The 23281-nt window shown below is 39.6% G+C and overlaps 1 protein-coding gene across 4 annotated transcripts in view; it reads right to left on the reverse strand.

The window, feature by feature from the left end:
• Window positions 1-23281, reverse strand: part of LOC125465171 (contactin-associated protein-like 2) — a 1711179-nt gene that overhangs the window by 1321647 nt on the left and 366251 nt on the right. The window lies entirely within an intron of this gene.

The raw sequence follows: 23281 nt of genomic DNA on the forward strand, positions 1-23281 counted from the left end.
ATTGTTTATTCATTAGTAGGCAAAGGCATTTTTAGTCAATATTGCTATTTCTGTTTCAGTTTTGAAAAAGCTGGCTTTTAAAAAAAATGAGTCATATAAACAGTGCAAGAAATCACCAGGTTAGAGGACAAAATTGAAAACTGAAATGAATGGATATTAAAATGGGAATTGAGTTGTTTCAGGTTTATTAGGCCACTCTTTTAATAATCTCAGCAACTTTTTGCTTCTACGTTCATGCTCATTGCAAATTGTAAATATGCTGGAAGTGTCAAATAACTCAACTTGTATGCCATCTGTTCAAATAAGACTACATTTCCAACTGCAGGATATTACTTCTGTAAGCACAGCACTTCTGATAACTCATGGTAGTCATGCTGGATTATCTTCAGTTTGCAAACTATTGCACCTTAACTGTGCATACTTGATTTGAATAGCGTAGCCAGTGAAAAAAGAAGTTTTGAACAATTGTGCTTCTCCCAGGAGGCAGGGGAGGGTCGAGTTGATATAGGAGGATTAAATCGGGCAATGACAGGGTTGGACATCAACGGGGAGCCTTTTCTCATCCTTGATTCATTTTAACAGTATGAAGGATTTTGATAGAGTAGATAGAAGCAATCAATTTCCAACTGCAAGCGAGTCAGGAACGAGAGTTCCAAGACCCAAAATTATTTGCAAAAGAACCAGGAGAGGGATGAGATTAGCACATCTTAATACAACACATTTTTATGATCTAGGATGCACTATTGAAGAGATGCTGATAGTAGATTTAGCAGCAACTTTATAAGTGAACAGGTTAAACACTGAATAGGGAAAATAAAATATTCAGGTTGATGATTAAAGAAGATGTGACACCATGTTTGATTGCTCTGTAAGAGAACAGATAATCGTCTAGATTATCTGAGATAATTGTCTAACCCTTGCAGTTTAAAAAAAAATTGAAATTACAGTCTTGGTTGTCACCAAGCAAAAATCTCTGCAGAGACAGCTCCTGAATTTACACATTTCTACGTGCAGTTGGATATGCTGGTATTTGGCTCCATTCTAACTTTAAAATGTTTCAACATCTTTTGATGTAAACTGTGACTCATTATCTGAAACTAACATTTCTAACAATTAATTTATTGCAAACAACTTCTCAAAACATGAATAATCCGGCATTTGTAGTCTTGGGCAGTGGCCCAACATTTTTTTAAACTTTGGATATAGCTGTTGACCAAGACAAAGTACTTCTTCGCTTGCACTTAAAAGAAAGCAACATGTGTTCATTCCTATGGTTATCTTGAGTTTGATCACAGTATGAAAAGAACTTTGGTTAGATCATTTCTCACTCTGAAATACACTTCACAAGTTTCTATCAACTTATCAATATCACTTTCAATATTTGGACTCCCAACATAGCAGCTTGTTGCGCTTTCATACAGATTTCAGATGAAGGCCCTCTAACAATCTCTAACTATTCACTCACTTTGTTTCCTTATTTGGAATACACTGGCAATTAGTCATCATCATACACAGTATAATTAAGCATTTTATTGAGCATCACATTATTACAATTTCTTCACAAATATATCTGACAGACCACTGGCATGCCATTTGTAAATGTAAAGTAATTCACAAATGACTCATTGATTAAGAATTTTTCAGTCTTCACAGGAAATCTCAAAAGAATACCAATACTAATGATTAGGATATTAAGATATCTCATATTATACAGAAGCCCATTTTTAGCATTTGATCTTTTTTTTAAAATCAGAAATCACTTCATGCACTCACTTTCTCAAAGTCAGATCTGCCATTAACTAATCTTGTTTGGGATGTAACTTGATGTTCTTGTTATTTCGGACCTTGGATTTGAAGATGAGGGGGATAGTTAACATGAATTTTCAGTTATGTGAAGTTTACCTTTTTTTTGCAAAGGAAGGGCATCATTTGGAACACTGAACTCATGATAGCCTTTCCAAATAGCATTTGACTTGAGCTAAATGACACAGTTAACTGGGATGTTATGTGCTGAATGTTCGCTAAATTGATTTTATGACATAATGAAACAGATGGGCAAGGTCCAACAGCAGGTGGAGTTCAGAAGAGCAGATTTTAGTTTGTATAAACCCCGGGGTGTGAGAACTGATGTGCCCTCTGGTCTTTGGCACATTATCAAGCCACATTTCATTCTGTACTTTGACTTGTCTATTATTAACATCAGGTGGGGTCAAAGCCATCAGAGAGACTTTGGTTCCCTCTGACAATGATCACTGTCACTTTAATAGTACTCAAAATGCATTTTAAAACTAGTTTCAACTAAAACCGGAATACCATTATTGGAATAAGTGGTCAATTTTACTTGAAGAGAATTCAAGTTTGGGATTTTGTGTATGCTTCCTTGGTAACAAGCACTGCTGTGGCCACATCAATGATGAACGCAAGTTCTGAATTTCTGACTTCCACTTCTACTTTAGGTACTTCTTTAAATCTTCAACCTCTTTTCCTTGAATCTTAGACGCACTCTGATCGAACGCAATCCTTGTTCCACCTATTCGGCAATATCAACTTTAGTTTCAATGTCTACCATATACACATTTGAAGATTTCAGACTCCTGAACTAACCTTTGGCCAACCATGATGGTGAACTTGTGCCTTGTTAGTTGCAGCCTTGTGCTTTATCACCGGCAGGAGCATTCTTGTTTCCTCTATTTCTGAAATGCCTTTTGAATTATTTTTATTCACTTTGTGGAATGTAAGTGCTGCTGGCTAACATTTATTGCACATCCCTAGTTGCCCTGGAGAAGATGGTGGTGAGCTGCCTTCTTAAACCACTGTAGGTAAATCCACAATGTCAACAGAGATAGAATTCCTGGATTTTGACCCAATGATGTTGAAAGAACAGCGACATATTTCCATGACTTGGAGGTGCTGGTATTGCACTGGAGTTGACAATGTCAGAAGTCACATGGGACCAGGTTATTGTCCAACAGGTTTTTTTTTGAAATCACAAGCTTTCAGAGTTTTGTCAGGTAAAGTCAGATGATATACTTCCAAGTCAAGATGGTGAGTGGCTTGGAGGGGAACTTGCAGGTGGTGGTGTTCCAATGTATCTGCTGCAGGGTCCTTCGAGATGAAAGTGGTTATGGATTTGAAAGGAGCTGTCTAAGGATCTTTGGTGAATTTCTGAAGTGCATATTGTAGATATTGTAGACCCTGCTGCTACAAACAGATAAAAGGAGTAGATGATTGTGGATGCGGTGCCAATCAAGTGGGCTACTTTGTCCTGGATGCTGTCAAGCTTCTTGAGTGTTGTTATTTCATCATATTCCAGATTTGTGTCTTGTAGATGGTGGACAGGCTTTGTGGACCTTAATAGCCACTGTAATTATATAGCAAGTCCAGTTGAGTTTATTTCAATGGTAACCCCCAGGAAATTGACAATGGGGAATTCAATGATGGTAACATTACCAATATCAAAGGGCAGTGGTCAGGTTAGGTGCTCAGTTATTGGAGATGGTATTGCCTCGTATTTGTGTGATGAATGCTGATGAATTGTGTGGTATGAATGTTACCAACCTTTGCATTGGGATAACACTCTGAATGGAAATGAGGCTATTTAGATGGTGGGTGTCTGTATGACAATGCTTGTATCGAAATTTCCAGCTGAGTCTCTGAACTTGGCTGTCATGGCGTGAAGCTCATTGAAATTCAGTGGAACTCCCCTGCAATCTGACGAAAAGAACTCCCCTGCAATCTGCAACTATCACATTGTGAGATTTTCATGGCTGTAGCCTTATCATTGGCATCCTTCCAGAGGAGCTTACTGCCTTTGCTCAAAAGCTTGGCTGGAATTTTTTGTTAATTAGGACGCTGAACAAACATGCCTTTAAGTTTGATTTTAAGCTCATGCCAAACCAACAGTGACAAGCAACTGTCTATATTTGTGAACATAATTTACAACAATCCCACTGGCTATCTGCTTCCTTTCATTGTACACGGATCTCACCATAATTTCATTCTGAGCTCTTGCCCAAATACAAGTCTAGAATTTAATTCACTTCAGAATTGTCTATTATATTCATATCTTGCGGGTGACATTGATTAGAAGACACCTCAAAAGCATTTGGCCCCAAGATGTTCAAGAAAACATTTATTTTACCCTCAGCTCCTATTTTGTTCAGTCAAATGTTTAACATTTGTTTGTAATTACTCAGTTTTTTTATCCCCCAGTTTTGACCATCAGTTCCCAATACTCCTCCATTTTGCAATTGTTTACCGTGCTGATTGATTGAATATCACGCACACATGGGGCGCAATCTTTCAAAATTGTACAAATCCACAAAATAAGCTTTAGATCGTCCAAAATGTGCCACAATGTTCCTCAGTATCTAATTTCTCAAATAAAATGTAAAAAAAAGTGATTCTGTCCTATCCTCGTCATCAGTTTCTGTGGCGCATTGTACAAAGACTAATATGCTCAACTGCAGACAGCATTTATTCAATTAACTTTATTTACACCTCTCCAACAGACAGAACAGTAGGGAAATAGAACAAAACGTGCAGATCTTGCAATGCAGCCCAGGCTGAATGTTTTTTTCTTGCCTGTGCTTTGAGTTTATAAAGTTATGACTGAATGAATGCTGCATTCAATTGTTTGAGGCAGATTTTCAAAATGGGGCAAAAGAGTGAAATCACTAACCTGACGACCACAAAAAATTGATTCAGATTTGCTGTATAAAATAATGCTGCAAAATTTGATAGATATTAACTTCTTAATATCTTCAAAGGAATAAAACCAATATAGCAGAATTTGGTAGAATTCAATAAATTTATTGGAATAACTTTACCAACTTTAGATGAAAGGAAAACAATCATTACATGCACTTATTTCACATTGGAAACATGCATAGCTGACTTAAAATAAGGGATTTTCTTGCAAGGCTCTTTGGTGAATTACTTGTAGATTACTACGGAACCCATTGTTAAACATTGCCAGAAGAGAACTTTTGATAAGCTCGATAGTAAAGATCAATGATTGTATCCTGGAGATTGCAGATATGTCTGTCAAGAAGCTAACAATATGGCAAAAAACGTCATGTTTTCTACTATAAATCCAATGTCTGTACCTAACTCTGCAGATAATGAAAAATGCTTTGATTGTTGTAAGCTATATTTGTTGAACAGGCACTATTTGAAATCTAAGGACTCAATGTTCCATCAAATTGTAGCAAACCAATCGACCAAATCAAAATTGACAAAGCTAAAATACAGAAGGACTGAGCCAATGGTTTCAGGGGAATTAAGTGGTCCCTTGATACATCTGTTCTAGCTGTTCTTTTTGACAGTACAGATCCTTGCCTTTTGACAAGAAGGAAGTCAAATCTCAGGATGACACCAGTATTGTGAGCATGTCAATTCTTATACATATCATTCTGAAAAAGAAGCTATTACATGTACCTCATTGAAAAGAAATCTACTGTTATCTGATAGCAAACTTGAGATTTTTCCCAACTATATCTCGATAAAGGGAAAATCTTTTTATATACAGGTCAATATCACAGCAACCAGAACACTCAAACAATAGCTTCAATACAATATGACATCAAAGCTCAATGATAATGTAGCGTACTGTGACATATTTAGCAATCTCTTCAAACGTATGAATGGTTTACTGAAAAAGGTGAACATTAGACTGTAGTAGAATATCTTTAGCTGCCTTCTCACATCATAGACAGATGGTAAAGTCATTCGCATATCAACAGCAACAACATGGTTGATGAGATCAACTTCAGTAACCCAGTTTTTTGATGAACAAAGAATAAGACAAAGTGCGATGTTCAAATGCAAGAGATTCAGGTCACTGGAGATGAACTCAAACTGTAATTGTGTAATGCACAGTCAAATTTAGACTGAATGCACATGATAAAATCATGCACCACACGTTAAACTGTATGGATTTGAATGCAAAGTTTGTATTGCTGTATGGCCAGCACAGAGCTGGGTCTTTGAGTTCAGCCATTGCGTTGCAGTGGAGAATGTTATACTGGGGAAACATTCAAACATTTGAGAAGAGAGGGAGAATTTTATCCAGATCACTGGAAAAAGTTGAATTTTCACTGAACAAGAAAGGCAAGGTGTGATATGAGGGATCGATCACCTTTCACTTTCTGGACTTGCTCTGATTTGCTCCAGTTTGAGGAAGATTAAGAGCAACCATTCCCTAGTAGAGATCAGTTGAAGCCTTTATTTGGCTGATTTAACGGAAGATATTGACAGAGTGGCAACATCACTTGACAAATAATCCGGAATACAAGTTTAATGATTTGAATAATGGGTTTAAATCCCACAATGGTCGATGATGACATTTGAATTCGGTAAAAATCTAGCATGTCAGCTCAACATGACCGTGTAACTAATGTTTATTGTCATAAAAACCATTTGGTTTGTAAATGTTCTTTAGGGAAGGAAATCTGTCTTCCTTGTGTGCTCAGACTCAAAACGATCTGGTTGGTTCTTAATTTTCCTCAGGGCAAATAGAGATGGGCAGTAAATGCTGGCCTATCTAGCAACACTTACATTCTGTGAATGAATAACGGCCCTCTTCTGTGTCAGGAGACAATCTGGCAAAACCTGGAGGCATTGGTGCAGGTTTGGGAGAAGCACCCTGCGGCCTACAGTGGGCTCCAAGCCCCAGTAGCAATGGCTACCTTTGCTGAAGTGATCTGAATCTTCAGCAACATCACCAGCAACCTGCCCTCTCCCATCACTGCAGGGAATCTAACTGATTCCAACGAAACTGATACATTTTGTTGGTCATGGCTAACTGCAGCTAAGGCAGTCAACCCCACTCCTACTGTGATGCTAGGAATGAGGAGGTACGTGTCATTGAATACCTGGGAAGCTGGGTCTACAGCGGCCTATGATATTTCAGTAGATCTGTGAAGGAACACTTCGACTTCTGGTTCAGAAAAAAATGTCAATTATTCAACTTTTCTTGTGCATTTCCTAACCAGAGCAGCAGTACTCATTGGAGGAGTATATACATTATCTCCAAATGCATTAACTACATTATGAAGATGCTAATGGGAATGACACCTATCGCTTGGTTCAGGCAATTGGTGAGTTGTCCAACCCTAGAAAACACTCTGCAGTAAGGAAACCCACAGTCATCACCCTCACAGCACAAATTCTTGTTCTTTTCTATCCTAAACAGAGAGATTATGCCCTCTGGTCCTAGACTCACCTACAAGAGTAAACAGTTTCTCTGCATCTATCTTATCAAGTTACCCAAGAATCCGATATATTTCTATTTGGTCAACTCATTCTTCGACATTCCAACGAGTACAGACTCAAACTATTCAACCTCTCCTCGTAAAACAGTCTCTCCATACCTAGGATCAAGCTACTAAACTTCCCCTGAACCACCTTCAATGCCGTTATGTCTTTCCTTAGATAAGTGGACCAAAACCGTTTACAGTATCCCAAGCATTGTTTGAGTGCAAGACGTACCTATTTTTATCCTTCACTCACTTTGAAATAAAGGCAAACAATCTACTTGATTTCTTTATTACCTGGTAAACTTAATGTTTGTTTTTGTGATTTATGTACAATGACTCCCAAATCCGTCTGTGCTGCAGCTTTCTGAAGTCATTATCCATTTAAATAATATTTTATTTTTCCTGCCTCAGTTCAGAACACTGCACTTTCTCACACTGCATTCCAACAGACATTTTGCCCATTTACTTAGTCTGTATATATCCCTCTGCAGGTTCTTTGTGTCATCCTCACCACTTGCTTTCCCACTTATTTTTGCGTCATCCACAAACTAGGTGATAGCATATTCATTTCCCTCAACCCAGTCATCAAAAAAATGCTGTAAATAATTATGGCCCATGTACTGATTCCTGTGATATTTGATCTGTTACAGATCACAATCCTAAAAATACCCCTCCTTATCCCAATTCTCCGTCTTCTATGAATTAGTCAATCTTCTTTCCATGCAAAGATTCAACCCATAGCCCCACAGACTCTTACCTGATCAAGGAGCCTTACATGAGGTACTATCTCAACTTCTGGAAACCTGAATATGCTGCAATCACCTCTTGCTTTTTATCTAACCTGCTTTTTATGTTATTGTAGAAATCTAATTTTTGTTTTCAGGCACAATTTTCACTTGCGAAGCCATGCTGGCTCTGAATGATTATATTTTGTATTTCTAAGTGCTCTGCTATTTCATCTTTCAAAATAGTCTTCAACATTTTTCTGATCATAAATGTTAAGCTAACTGGCCCATCATTACTTGTTTTCTGCGAAGGAGAAAACTGAGTTAACGTTTCAGGTCCAATGACCTTCCTCAAAAGGACCCTTCCAAAGCAAGGTTGTCTTTGTTCCTGATTTACAACATCCACAGTTCTTTCGGTTATTACTTGTTTTCTGTCCCCCTTTATTTGAATAAAGTTATGGCATTGACAGTTTGCCAGTGCTCCTGCACTTTTCCAGAATCTAAGAATTTTGAAAAATTACTACCAATATCGCCACTATCTCAATAGCTACATGCTTTAATATTCTTTGGTGCAATCCATCAGGTCCAGGGGGCTTCTGCCTTTAGTCCTATTGTGTCCCCTAATGATTTTCCTTTAGCATTAGCTATTTATTTCATTCCCTCACCCTCCCTTATCCTTTGGTTGTTTTGTATTCTTGGCATGTTTCTCATGTCTTCTACCATGAAGACTGATGCAAAGTATTAATTAAAATTCCCTGGTATTTCCTGGCTCCCAAAAATTATTTCCCCAGCCTCACTCTGTAAACGGCCTGCCACTTTGGCTTTTCTCTTTCTTTCTTTACATTCAAAAGAAGTTCCTGCAGTCTGTCTCCCACTTACTCGGAAGGTCGTCTTCAAAGCTTAATTTCTCCCTCTATTTTGTGTCGGTCAACTTTAACCACGGATCTCTGCAAATGTCACAGAGGGCTAATCACTGTGGTTGGAGAGTACGATGGCATTGGGTCATATTTTTCAAAGGACGTTCAGTTCCATTAACATCAGTATTGCAAGTGAAAAACAACTCTAGAGTTTGGATAGTATCTCAGAAATTTTTTTCTGATCTATATTGAAGCCCCAGTGAATACGTTATTGATTTTCAATCAGTGAACTTCCAGTAATTATGTAAAATTGCTCGCAACTCATATCAACTGTTTGACTGTCATAGTTGACAATAACATCTATTATTGGCAAGAAAAAAAGCTGAAACTCAACAAATACACAAACATTTTTATAAATATGCATGATAAAATACTGCCATTTCAATGAAATACTAATCTAATTTTTATAAAAGACTGGAGCTTAGATCTTCACTCTACATTTTTTCAGGAAGTATTCTTCATTATACACAGCTCTGCTTATCCCTTATTCTGAATTCTCTTTGGGGCCATTTTACCAATGCAATTCCACGGATCACTTAGTCAACTGTCTTGATACTTACATGATCAAGTATCTGTATGCCTCTAACATTTTTTGATCTGTACATCTTTTGCTTGCTGTGATCTTCCTGTGCTGCTTGTAAACAAAACTTTTCACTGTATTTCAGTACACTACGGGACAATAACATCAATCAATCTGAAGGACTTGCCAGAATATTCAGGCTGAATTTTACTGGCTGACCTGAGAAAGAAGATGCAGGGGCCTGTAAAATATTGAGACTCTGGGTTGAATTGGCTACCTGAAAATGGTCTTGCCATCAGGGCATTTTATTGATGGTAGGTCTAAAACCACACAGGTTGCCTAGTGGGTGATCAATTTACACAATTAAAGCCACAGTTAAGGGTCATTTTATATTGACACCAGTATTTACCAATGATGAAGCAAGATCCTATTGCATGAGGACAGTACCAGGCAAATGCAGGTTGCCCAGCAGGGAATGCCTAATAGACCAAACAATGGCAGGGGAGGTAGCCCTCAGGGCCACAATGACCTTCCTGGTGGAGTTCCCCTTCTAATCCTTAGGCCTGTGATTACTTTTTCATGAAGGGTATCAGTGGAAAATCTCCTGCATACCTCAGCAGTGACCACCTCCCGAGTCTGTAATGCTCAACCGACAGGGCTATTGGCTCTGTGATTGGATCAGCAGCATTGAGGACGCATGTGTCATGCTAAATTGGGCCACAGCCCACAGGAGACCATTTAGGAAGCTGCTTTGGTAAAATTGCCAAATGGATCCCACTGCTGGTAGTGTGGTCTTGAGACTTATGTTTCACCTAGATATCAGGGCCCCCATTCACCCAGAAAAATTCAGAACTTCATGTTTCAGCAATGGATTAGACAGCCAAAGTACTGCGGGGTCATTTCTAATGTCATTTGAAAAAAAAATTAAAATGTAGATATGCAGCCAAAATTGGCTTTGGTTGTAAATTAAGTGACGTCTGAAGAGACAGCCCAATGGAACGTAATACCTAAAGTGTTGAACAAAGTTCAAACTGGGTTATAATCTCATGACTACAATGGTAACAAGGGGCTGATGGCCCCTGCTCAACAGCAAGCCACCTACTCAAGATAATGTCCCTAATTGCAGAAACATTTTGTGTTATCCCCTTCCTAAAATACACAAGAATGTGGATAAAAATACTAGCTTCATCTCTACTTGAGGGTGCTAGAGGGATTAAACATTCTTCTGTATCAGTTTGGGTTCTTGTGAAAGTCAGAGTCAAAGAGCTATCTCCCTAGCCACCATTGTGTGAAGACACACGGTCACTCAAAGAGCGACCAGGCAGTTAAAAAAAGGAAATCAGATAACAAAAGGATTCTCTGTCACCCTGAATGCAGGAATTCAATCATGTGAAAGGAATCAGAACTACAGAATCTCAATGAATCTGCAAAATGAAAGATTGTGAAACCAACTACTGAACTACCATTGTCAATGCTACCAGTTATGTCCACCTGCAAGTCCTGCAGCTTTGAACTAGTTGATCTTCATAAACAATTCACAGCCTGATTTGTGTATTTCTTTACTTTTTTTGCACTCACTTCTTATTTTTAATGTGCATGTGTTCCATGAGTACTTTTCCTCATGTGTAGTAATTAATAAACTCACTCATTTGTTTATTCAAGAAAACATCATTAAATTGGTATTTTTTCAACATAAGACTCAGGCCTTGGAGGAAGGTGTTCACAAGGAAGGGAATGGCACAGTGGCGTGGTAGTTTGCACTACTGCCTCGCAGCACCAAGAACCCAAGTTAAATTCCACCCTCGGGTAACTGTGTTGAGTTTGCACATACCCATGCAGACACAGGGAGAATCTGTCAGGTGCTCCGGGACCCTCCTACAGTCCGAAGATGTGCAAGTTAGTTGGATTGGCCATGCTAAATTGCCCATAATGTTCAGCGATGCCTAGGTTGGGCGCATTAACCATGGGAAATATAGGGTTACAGAGAAAGGGTAGGGGGTTGAGTCTAGGTGGGACTTTCTTCAGAAGATCAGTGTAGACTTGTTGGGCTAAATGGCTTGTATCCACGTTGTAGGGATTCTACTGTTCCAATTTAAGTTAGCCTTGTTGCAACCGACCTAGAGGGAGATGAATAAAGAAAGGAAGCCAGTTCTTCTCTCTGGAGCTTAACAAGTATCCTGTCTGGGGCACCTTGCAAAGGGTCCCTTACCCTATCAAAGCTGTCACCATGAGGTTGGGCAGCATGATAACAATGAATTTGAGCGACAGGTCTTAAAATCGAATTTTTTTCTGGTCCACAGAAGGGCAAGCATTATGTCTTTTTTCATAACCAAAGTTTCGTTATGCTATTATCCAAGTGAAATATTTTTTAACCTTCTCTCTGGAATTGATACACGACTAAACAAACTCAACAATGAACAGAATACTCTATCTGCTGCCTAATCAATGATTCAAATAATTACTACCAGTGATCGTACTTCTACTATTTAATGGTTCATTTATAAGAGTGCACAAATAATTTCTTGGATAAATAGGTCATGACAAATAATCTGTAAAAACATAACCTTATAATTTCCCAAAAAGAAGAAAAAAGGTCATTTATCGTATAAAAAATGTCTCTTAAAATTATTGTCATTTTTCAATGGAAATGGCTGAGCAAAGATATTATCAATAGAATTAATTTGTAAAACAACATCCAACGTCTTCAAGCTTTTTCCCTTAGGTTACACAATATGCATTATCTCTTTGGTTCTCGTCAATTATCAATTTCCACAGCTACAGAAATGAATTATATGAACAATATCAGATTGCGAATCAATGACATTTACTTTACAAAGTTGCTCATTGACATTGTTATTGAAGTTAATTGCACTTCGTTATACAGTTTCAGATGTAGCAACTATCTGTTAAAGGATTAGTGTGCATCATCAATATGACTATAATTTCAGTTGCATATGAAAAAGGCTAATCTCATTGTACTTGTCAACAATATTTTCACTACCACTATCTCAATGGTTCTGCTAAGTGAACAAAGCATCACAATTGTAGGTAAGAAGAATATATGATTACCCTAATCAGTAGGTAGCTGAATTAAATTAAATCTTTTTAAAAATTCTCTCTGATGTTGGAGCTCCTATTTCACAGCACTTTTTTTTAAGGTTTGAATGAAAAGCAATATTTGTTCTAGAAATTCCTTAAAGAAAAGCATTAGTCACTTTCAAATCGCTCCAGGGTTAGTACAGAAGAATCATAACTTCCAGGTGTATGACATTGATAAGGGACATCAGCATCTCCAACTAATCAAATTTCAAAGTCATGCATCTCAAAGAACAGATAAGTGAATTTTCATTCTCAGAACTGATAGTTGGTGTGTAATTTGTATGACTGAACACATAGAAATTGAACTTAATTTTGCTTCAATATGAGCATATGTGAAAAAAAGAAATGAGAAGCTCTTTATGTTGTATGACATACGTACTTCACAAACACAGCAGGATGTTATGTCTCATACAATTTCATGCACTGTCTTAATGTAACAGCAAACACCCACAAAATGTTTGGGTTGAATTCAATTTGAGCTGGTGGATTACGACTGCATCAACACTTGCGTTTCTTTTAGCATCTTGAACTAAGCAAAAAATCCAAAGACATTGTACAAAAATGTAATCATTGTTAGCTGGATGCACATTACACAATATACTAGGTTGATGTATCTCTTTGGGTTTTATTAACATTATTTTGTGCAAGATCATTTAGATTTCAGTGGCCACTGGAGAATGGATCTTTGTCCTCTGTGTCCCAGAGAGTGTTTTTCACTTAACTAAGTATCAATGGCAAATAGTCAACTGCCCTGGAATTGTGCAAGTTCCAGTTTTGTTGAGAGACCTATCCAAATTTTCCATTTTGCTGGTCTTTTCCGACTGACTTGTTAATTCTTGCTTTTAGGATATCCTTTTTGAAAGTGATAATGGGAACTGCAGATGCTGGAGAACCCAAGATAACAAAGTGTGGAGCTGGATGAACACAGCAGGCCAAGCAGCATCTCCAGGAGCACAAAAGCCGACGTTTCGGGCCTAGACCCTTCATCTGATGAAGGGTCTAGGCCCAAAACGTCAGCTTTTGTGCTCCTAAGATGCTGCTTGGCCTGCTGTGTTCATCCAGCTCCACACTTTGTTATCTTGGGTTCTCCAGCATCTGCAGTTCTCACTATCTCTGATCATTATTCCCGATACTTTCATTAGTTTTGTTGCAAAGTAACTTGTAAAATTCTCAGTTCCTTCTCAGAGTCCTTTGTGTATGTTTTAATATGGGTGCTATCTTGAGACCGACTGAATTTATTTTCTCAAAACTGACCTGGAAATAAAACTAATTTGAGTGAGCCAAAGAATGAAGGACTGTCACTCAAGTATTATTTCTCTCAGCAATTTCTCCATCTCAGAACAAGGCATCCTTCCCTTCCTGAACAAGTTTCTTTGAAGAAAGAACAACTCTCTCACTAATCAAGTAAAGACACTTTTAAAGAGAAAGGGAGTTGCTAGACAGATAGAATATTTACCATAAAGGTTTAGCTTTTTGACAGCAAATCAATCATGTGACCTGTTTTTAAAAGAAGAAGCAGATTATTTTAGTGTTTAGGTCCCTGGGAACATTGTTAGAAACCTCGTCTGGAGCCCTTCCAATGCCAGCACATCCTTCCTTAGAAATGGAATCCAAATTTGCTCACAATTTTCTAAATGTGGTATGCCTATCTAAAGTATCAGAAGTTTATCCCTGCTCTTGTAGCCCTCTTGAAATGAATGCTAACATTACCTGACTAACTGCCAAATGAATCTGCATCTTAACCTTGACAGAATCTTGAACGAGGACTTGCTAGTTCCTTTGCGTTTCAATTTTCTGAAGTCTTCCCAGTTTAGAAAATATTCTTCCTACCAAAATGTATAACTTCAGATTTTCTCACATTGTATTTCATCTGTCTCTTCTTTGCCCAGTCTCCTAGCCTGCCCAAGTGCTTCTGTAACCTCCCTGCTTTCGAGGATCTAGGCCAGAAATGTCAGCATTCCTGCTCGGCCTGCTGCATTCATTCAGCTCTACACCTTGTTCCCTGCCCCTCCAAATAGCTGAGCATCATCCACAAAATTAGCAACAGTGCTCTCAGTTCCTTCATTCAGATTGTTAAAAAATAATGTAATTAGTTGTGGTCCCAACAGATAAATAAGATCAGAGCTATCAAAAAAGTGACGAAGGGCAAAATGTGATCAGAGAGTGGAATACATGGCTCAATGATTAATGGAGAAGAAATGAGTTTTGATGCATGCGACAACAGGACCACTCCTGGGAAAGAGAAAAAAAACACTAAGGAGGTTTTCCACCTGAATAGTGCTGGGACTAGTATCTTGGTAAGATGGAGAACTAGGCTGTAGAGTGGGATGAAAATAAATAGTGAGCTGGTGGAAGATTCAGATGAGGAAAGATTTGGAAGGGAATGGCAATCAGAATATTTAGTAATCTGATACGTGAATAACTCAGTAATGTAGGGCAATGTTGATGATTCATCAGTAATGTTCAGCAATATTATCCTGAAGCGTAGATTTATCTTTGGGTTTTGAATTCATTCTTCTTAGGAGCAGATAATTCTGCAAGTCAAACAATTATGGCTGTAGCTAGACAAGCAACAGGAAGCTTAGCCGTGCTTTGTGCTTGTAACGTTGTGTGTTGAGCTTTTTCAACTCTAGCAGTGAACTTGCACACATATAAATCTGGCAATCTGTTTTATAGGATCTCAGGGCTTAGACCTGGTTTAGACTGGTTTGTGTCTCCGTAGGAACAGAGTCTATGTTCTGCAAAATTGAATAAAACCAGGTTATAGTCGAAACTGATACCTGAAGATGAAGCGAGACTCTGAAATCTTGTGTCTTCAACTAAGCCTGTTAGGTTATAACCCGAGACAATAAAATGTGAGGCTGGATGAACACAGCAGGCCCAGCAGCATCTCAGGAGCACAAAAGCTGACGTTTCGGGCCTAGACCCAGTTATAACCCGGTTTCATGTGATTTTTGACCTTGTACACCCCAGTTCAATACCGGCACCTCCACATAATGCTTGCAAAATGGAAAGCAGGAAATTATAAGATTTGTCAGCATCTTGTGTTCGAGGCTCTTGAAGACGGTGAGATATTTCTGTACTTGTTCAATTCTTGACACAAAATAAACCTGAATCACTCAAACACAACAGAATATTAACTGTCATGTGCCTGCTACCCTTTAACACAAGCAAATATTCATCAGCTACTTTATCAACTTGAAAGAATATATTGCCAACTAATTTATCATTTCAACATTCAGAAAGAAGAAAGTGCACACATACTCTGGTGTTCAGGAAAATACCTAAAAAATGACAGAAATGCTTAAATTTGTTTATGTTTCTATTCAAATGCAGCAATTACAGTCATGTTTTAAATTCATTAATCCAAATTTTGGTCTTATAGTTCAAGTCAGTCCTGATTTGGTTAACTTGTCTTTATATACGTTTGCTTCTTTGTTACGAACATTATTCTGTCCTCTAATACACGCTCGGCTGCATATTTATTCACAGGTCAAAGCCAAGCCACTCCAGAGCTAACACAAGTAACAGGGAAGGGAAATTGCATGCAGTGATATTTAAGGGAGTACTGAAAATTAAAGGGAGTATCACAATGCAGGAAGAAAATTGAAGTCAACTTGCAAAGACCATTTATATGGGCTCAATACATGGCAGTCCTCATTAAGGTCGAAAGGTTTGGAGGTAAATGAGGTAAACGACAGTGTAAACTTGGAGCAGTACAGTCTAGCACTGTTTCGCCTCTAAATTATCAATGGCCGTTGAAGTTGACCTGATGCTACATAAACAATTTGTCAGGGAGATTGTGTCTGTACTCCTCCACAGTTTTAACAATGTAGGCCAACACTGCAGTTTAAAAAGGAAATGTACTAGGCTTGAAACAATACCTGACCGTGACTGTCCTTCCATATTGTCCTGATGGCAAATGCCAAATGTCCATGTCGACATCTATATCTCTGTTGACTCAACTATGAGAAGGCAGGCTTCCAAAGCTGGACAAGGTAGGTTTGCCAAGACTTGTAGAAATAGTGACATTTTGTTGCAGCCGAACAGTGACACTAACTCTATCTTCTTGGCATGTCACCTCTCATTGAAAGCTTGATGTCCAGTTGATCCTCAAGACAGGAAAAGTAGGGGAGAGACAGTAATATCTGACGATACTGAAGTCAGAGATAACACACTGTGGAGCTGGGAGAATACAGCATGCCAGAAAGCATCAGAGGAGAAGAAAGTTGACATTTTGGGTCAGGGCCCTTGTTCAGAAAGGATTCTGACTCAAAATGTCAACTTTCTTGCTCCTCTAATGCTGCTTGGCCTGCTGTATTCCTCAAGCTCCACAGAATGTCATCCCTGATGCCAACATCTGCAGTTCTTGCTATTTCCAAGTGACTTATAACCCTACTGCAAAACCTCTTCCAAATGTGCTTACCTTGAAGAAGTTATGCTCATCCCTCAGGAAAGAAGTCAGTGGATCTCTTTCCCACTGCAACCCTTGGTAATCTTTTCAGCCCTGAAACTCTTCGACCACATACTCAAGCAAACTAAATGTAGGGAAGAATCTTCCCAGCCTGTGAACAACATGCACAAAAGCTTTGGGAAAATTGGGTGAAATATCCATCAAGGGCTTTCTCATCGTCGAGATCAAAAAGGCCCATTTTCCAACCAAGACTTGAACAGCAAAATGACGTTCTCATCAATGAGTGGTGAGGCCTGTCTGCAAAAGTCATTACTCATTATCAGAACTTAAATTTACCACATTAATAGGCAGTTTACCATGCTCTCATGCACTGGGTAGAAACTAGATGCTGAGAAATCTCAAAGCAAAAGTCAGAGCAGTTACCAGAAAACTCCAGCTCAATGCTTGCCCCTCTGTCCTGTACACAAGGGCAGTGACTGCACGCAATCTCTATCCATGGACACATACAGCCTCACTGCATCTATCTCTGATCCACTTACAATATAATTCTGCGCTTCAGCACTGCGCGTCAGAAAACTCTCATTGCAATGCTTCTGCAAGAACACTTCATCAACCTTATCTCAGCAGCAAAGAACTAAAAGAAAAACTGAAAGGAAGAGAAAGGAATCAACTCATTGAATCCTGTGGTTCCAACTGGTGTTATCCATTTATGTTTTGTTGATCTAATTTTTTTTTCTTTTTCTACTCCTAATATTCCTGTTTTATCTGTCTTGGAGTATGTTCTTGTGAATGGAAGTAATTTAATACAGGACAGACTTAATTTATAGAGTTATAATTTAGTAATTGATATTTCCTAACTGGCTGAAGGCAATTTGTTCTTAGTAAACAGTGACTCTCTTGCTAAATTCAGAAATCTGATGGTGTTTTCTTTCAATCTGAATTTGTCAGACAGATAAATTGGACACTTTGGAGAATTTGGCCAGATCTTTTCACATTTGTGCGGACTCCGGGAATAGCTGGGAATAATTTCCAGTGAGTCATGACAAAACCAAATAAATTAATGTTAGCAGATGTTATAAGGAGGAAATAACACTTCGGAAATTATGCTTTGAAATAATAGCCTGAAAAACATAATGCAGCTAGTTTTGCCTTTTGATGACCAAAATGTCTTCAGACGTACATTTCCATTGAGGTCCAGGATTTATTAATGTATCTGAAAATGAGAGAAGTGAATTTTTAGGTAAACCTATCCAAATATTTGTGTGATGTTGCACAATCTCGCAATCCAAATACCTCTGTGATAAACAACAGCAACTATATTCTCAAACCACACCACTCAACACAGCTGTACACTCTGTGCTTCCCTTCCAAAGAACATCAGCTGGCTGCAGGTAACTGTATGAATACTTGACATCGCTGCTGACTATCAACACCAAGAGAAGGTCCAACTGGTTAAACAAATGTGCTTGTCACAGGATAACTAGCATGCTAATAGTATCACTTGCAATGAGATTTGACACTGAAATTACAACAAATGCAGAACACCGACAGATATTAAGAGGTACTATTATGAGAGGTGGTGGCAGTGTCACTGGACGAATTGTTCAGAATCCGAGGCTAAAGGGTTGGGATTCCATCCTGACAAATTCAACAAAGCCTGGAATTAAATGGTAGTTTAAAAGGTGACCATGCAACCATTGCCTATTGTCATAAACACATCTGGTTTCACCAATGTCCTTTAGGGAAGGAAATCCGTCAGGCTTACTTGGTCCAGTCTCCATGTGACTCCAGAACAACAGTAAGCACAGGAAAGATGCGGAAGCATTGAAAAAGGTGCAGAGGAGATTTACCAAGATGTTGCCTGGAATGGAGGGAAGGTCTTACAAGGAAAGGTTGGGGGGGCTAGGGATTCACTCTTTAGAACGAAGGATGAGAGGTGACTTGATAGAGGTGTACAAAACTATCAGAGGTATAGAAAGAGTGGACAACTAGAGACTTTTTCCTCAGGTAGAGGTAGCTATTTTGAGGGGGCAGAGTTTTAAAGCGAGTGGAGGTAGATATGGGGAGATGTCAGAGGTAGGTTCTTTACTCGGAGAGTAGTCGGGGCATGGAATGCATTGCCTGAGAGGATAGTGGAGTTGGGCTCATTAAGGGCATTTAAGCGCATATTAGATAGGCATAAGGATGATGGTATACGGTACGGTGGAGGTTAGACGGACTTTAGGATTAGGGTAGAAATTTGGCACAACATTGTGGGCCAGAGGGTCTGTACTGTGTTGTGCTGTTCTACGTTCCAGGTTATCATATGGTTGGTTCTTAACTGCCCTCTGAAAGGCCCTAACAAGTCACTCAGTTGTATCAAAACACCTACAAAGTCTTAAGAAAGGAGCTGAACCAGTGGCACCACTGGACATCAACCGAGGGACCAGAAACAACAATGACAAACCCAGCCAGGCTGACCATGCACAGTCCTTCTTAATAACATCAGCAGATTGTGCCAAAGTTGGAAGAATCCTCTCAGACTAGTTCAGAAAAAACCTGGCACAGTCATGCATATGGTCAATGCCCCAGGAACCACAGTTACCTCCCTCGGTGTGTCCTGTCCCACCAACAGGACAAACTCACTAGAGGTGGCAACACAGCTGGGAGAAATTTCCCCTGGAAATTCTCAGCATTGACTCTGGACTCCACATAATCTGACGGTATCAGGTTAAACATGAGCAAAGAAGCCGCATATTAGTTTCCACCTCTGGCCCCTTTTGGCTAATGAATCTCCTCCATTCTGAACACCACTTAGAGGAACCATTGATAGCAACAGAACAGAATATGCTCTGCATGGAAGACATGAATATCATCATGGAAAGTACAACTGGATATTGATCAACTGGGCCAGAGGAATGGCAGATGGAGTTTAATTTAGGTACACATGATGCATGGTAATTTGCTAAAACATACCAGCGCAGGTCTTACACAGTTAATGATAGGGCTCTGGGGAGTGTTGTTGAATGGAGAGACCCGAGGGAATACATAATTCCTTGAAAGTGGTGTCACAGATAGACAAGGTGGTAAAAACAGCTTTTGGTGGTACAGCTGCCTTCATCGGTCAGACTATTGAGTACAGAAGAGGACTGGGGGTAGGAAGTAAATGATAGGATAGAGCCCGAAGTGGGAGAAGAGCAGTTGGATTGACAAAGCAGATGATAATGATCTGGATAGGAAGGTGAATAGCTGTTAACGGGGGCTGTTAGTGACTGCAATAGGTAGTGTGTAACGGCAGGCTGTGTGATAACAAGGCCTGGTGTGTGGAATAGGGTGCTGGAACATGGGATAAGTTAGGCCCTAACATTATTGAACTCGATATTGAGTGCAGAGGGCTGCAGGGTCACCAAGCAGAAAATGAGATGTTGTTCTTCCAGCTTGCATTGAGCTTCACTGGAACACTGCAGCGAGACAGAGATGTTGGACGGGGAACAGGATGATGTGTTAAAGTGGTAGGCAACAGGTAGCTCAGGGTCTTTTATGCGAACAAAACGTAAGCGTTTTGCGAAGTGATCACCCAGTCTAACTTCATTTCTCCAATGTAAAGTAGACAAAATGTGAGTAGACTAGATTCTGGGAAGTGCAGGTGAAGTGTTGCTTCACCTGGAAAGGTATGTTCGGGCTCTTGGGTACTGAGGAGGGAGGAGGTAAATGGGCAGGTGTTGCACCTTTGCTGGTTACAGGGGATGGGGTCGTATGGCTGTGTGGGACAATTGGGGATGAAGGGAGTGTGGACCAGGGTGTCCCAGAGGGTACGGTCCCTGTGGAAAGTGGGCAACGGAGGGGAGGGGAATGTGTGTCTGGTAGTGGCATCTCACTGGAGGTGGCAGAAGTGGCGTTTGATGATCTTTTGGATGTGGATGCTGGTGGGATGGTAGGTAAGGACAAGGGGAAGCCTGTCGCTGTCACGGGAGGGAAGGGGTGAGGGTGGAAGAGCAGGAGATGAGTCGGGCCCGATTGAGAGCCCTGTCAACAATAGTGATGGGGAGTCCTCAATTGAAGGTGGTGGTGGACATTTCAGAGGCTCCCTTGTCGAAGTTGGCCTCATCTGAACATATACAAGGGAGGCAGAAGGACTGAGAGAATGGGATGGAGTCTTGAAAGGAAGCAGGGTGCGAGGATGTATAGTGCATGTCACTGTGAAAGTCAGTGGGTTTATGGTGGATATTAGTGGCCAGTCTGTCTACAGAACTGGAAACAGATGTCAAGGAAGGAAAGGGTGGTGTCAGAGATATACTAGGTGAACGTGATGGCCAGGTGGAAGTTGGGAATGAAATCAATGAACTTTTCCAATACCAGACAAGAGAGGGAAGCAACACTGATGATATCAGATATATCAGAGAAAGGATTGTGGGTGGGGACCAGAATAGGCCTGAAACAATGAATGTTCTACGTACCCCACAAAGAGACAGGCATAATTGGGCCCGAGCGGGTACCCATGCTCACCTCTCTGAGCTGAAGTAAATGAGAAGAGTTAAAAGAGAAGTTGTTGAGCCAAGCAGAGGGAGGTAAGGGTGGATGGTGGCAGTTCAGATCTTTGCTCTATGAAGAAGTGGAGAGCCCTAAGACCCTCCTTGTGGTGAATGGGCGTGTGAAAGGATTTCCCATCCATGGTAAAGAGGTGGTGGTTGGAACCAATTTTTTTTCCCCCAAGGTTCTGTTGCCTTCTTTGATTTGTTGCTTTTCAGATGTGGGGGGAAAAAAAATTGAAATGGTTAACTCCCACACTTTTCTTTGGAAATTATAAATAAAATACTATTTTGAATGCAAATGCCTTTTGTGTATTTCCTCTTCATTTTCCACAGAGATTATATTATGAAATACTGATTAATTGTGTGGTTTGATAGTAAAATCACCTACAGAAAAAACTTTGTGCAAAAAACACACAGCTAAGGTCTTTTCCTCAAGTTAGGGGACTCCAAAACGAGACAGCATAGGTTAAGGTGGCAGGGGAAATATTTAAAAGGGACCTGAGGAGCAACTTTTCAGACAGAGGGTGGTGTCATACATGGAATTAGCTGCTGGAGGAAGTGGTGGAGGCAGGTACAATCACAACACTTGAAAGACATTTGGATAGGTACACAAATTGGAAAGCATACAAGGGAAATGGGATTAGTTCATTCAGGAAACATTGTGGGCATGGACATGTTGGGCTGAAGGGCCTGTTTCCATGCTGTATAACTTCTGGCTCTATGTCCATATGAACAACATTCATTGACTTACCCCAGTCTACCACCTTTGTCACCTCTTCAAAAAGCACTACGAGGTTTGTCAGACATGACCTACTCTTCATCTGACCACCATGTACTCCTAGCCCACCATCCTTACTTGGAATTATATTTCTCTTTCATGCTTAGAAAATGCCCTATAACATTGAAACTGGATTGAAACTTTCATGGGGAATATCAAAATTCCACTGTATTTTCTGTGAAGTCTATGCAGAACAGTTTTAGTATTTGCTGTATTTTCTTATAGATAATTTATTAATAAAGTATATTTTTGAAATAAAAAGAAATCATTCCTTCATTGTCACCGTGCCAAAATCCTAGAGCTCCCTTCCTAATATCTCTGTGGGCGTCCCTACATCCCAAAGACTTTACAGCAGTTTGAGAAGGCTGATCATTACCATGTTCTCCTGGGAAATTTGAGATGGGCAACGGATGCCACCCTAGCCAGTGATAGGTCAAGTGAGTAGGCAAAGATCTGGCAAATGCAGTACAATGTTGAAAAGTGTGAAATTGTCCATTTTGGCAGAAAAACTGAGAAAAAAAGAAATATCATCTCAATGTGAGTAGTTGCAGAGCTCTGAGATGTAGAGAAACCTGAGTGCCTTCATTCATGAATCACCGAAAGCCATGTTGCAGGTGCAGCAAGTAATCAGGAAATGTGATAAAATGTTATCATTCATTGTGAAAGGGATTGAATGCAAAAGTATAGAGGTTCTGCTTCAGTTATACATGGAATTGTGACTATATTTGGTGGACTGTGTATAAGACCGGTCACCACACTTATTGAAGGATATTAATACATTGGAAGCAGTTCAGAGAAGGTTTAATACCTGGAAATACCAGCTAATACCTGGAATGACCGGATTACCTCATAAGGAAATGCTAGACAGGGTAGGCCAGTATCCTTTTGAGTTTAATTAGAGTCAGAGTTGACTTAATTGAAACAGATATGATACTGAAGGGACTTGAACAGGTGGATGGTGTTGGCATGTTTCCTCTTGTGGGAGAATCTAGAGCTGAGGTCATAGCTTAAAAGGGGGTGGCCATTTAAAACAGAGATGATGAAATATATTTCTCAAA

The sequence above is a fragment of the Stegostoma tigrinum genome, chromosome 2 (assembly GCF_030684315.1).
Source record: "Stegostoma tigrinum isolate sSteTig4 chromosome 2, sSteTig4.hap1, whole genome shotgun sequence".
NCBI lineage: Eukaryota > Metazoa > Chordata > Chondrichthyes > Orectolobiformes > Stegostomatidae > Stegostoma > Stegostoma tigrinum.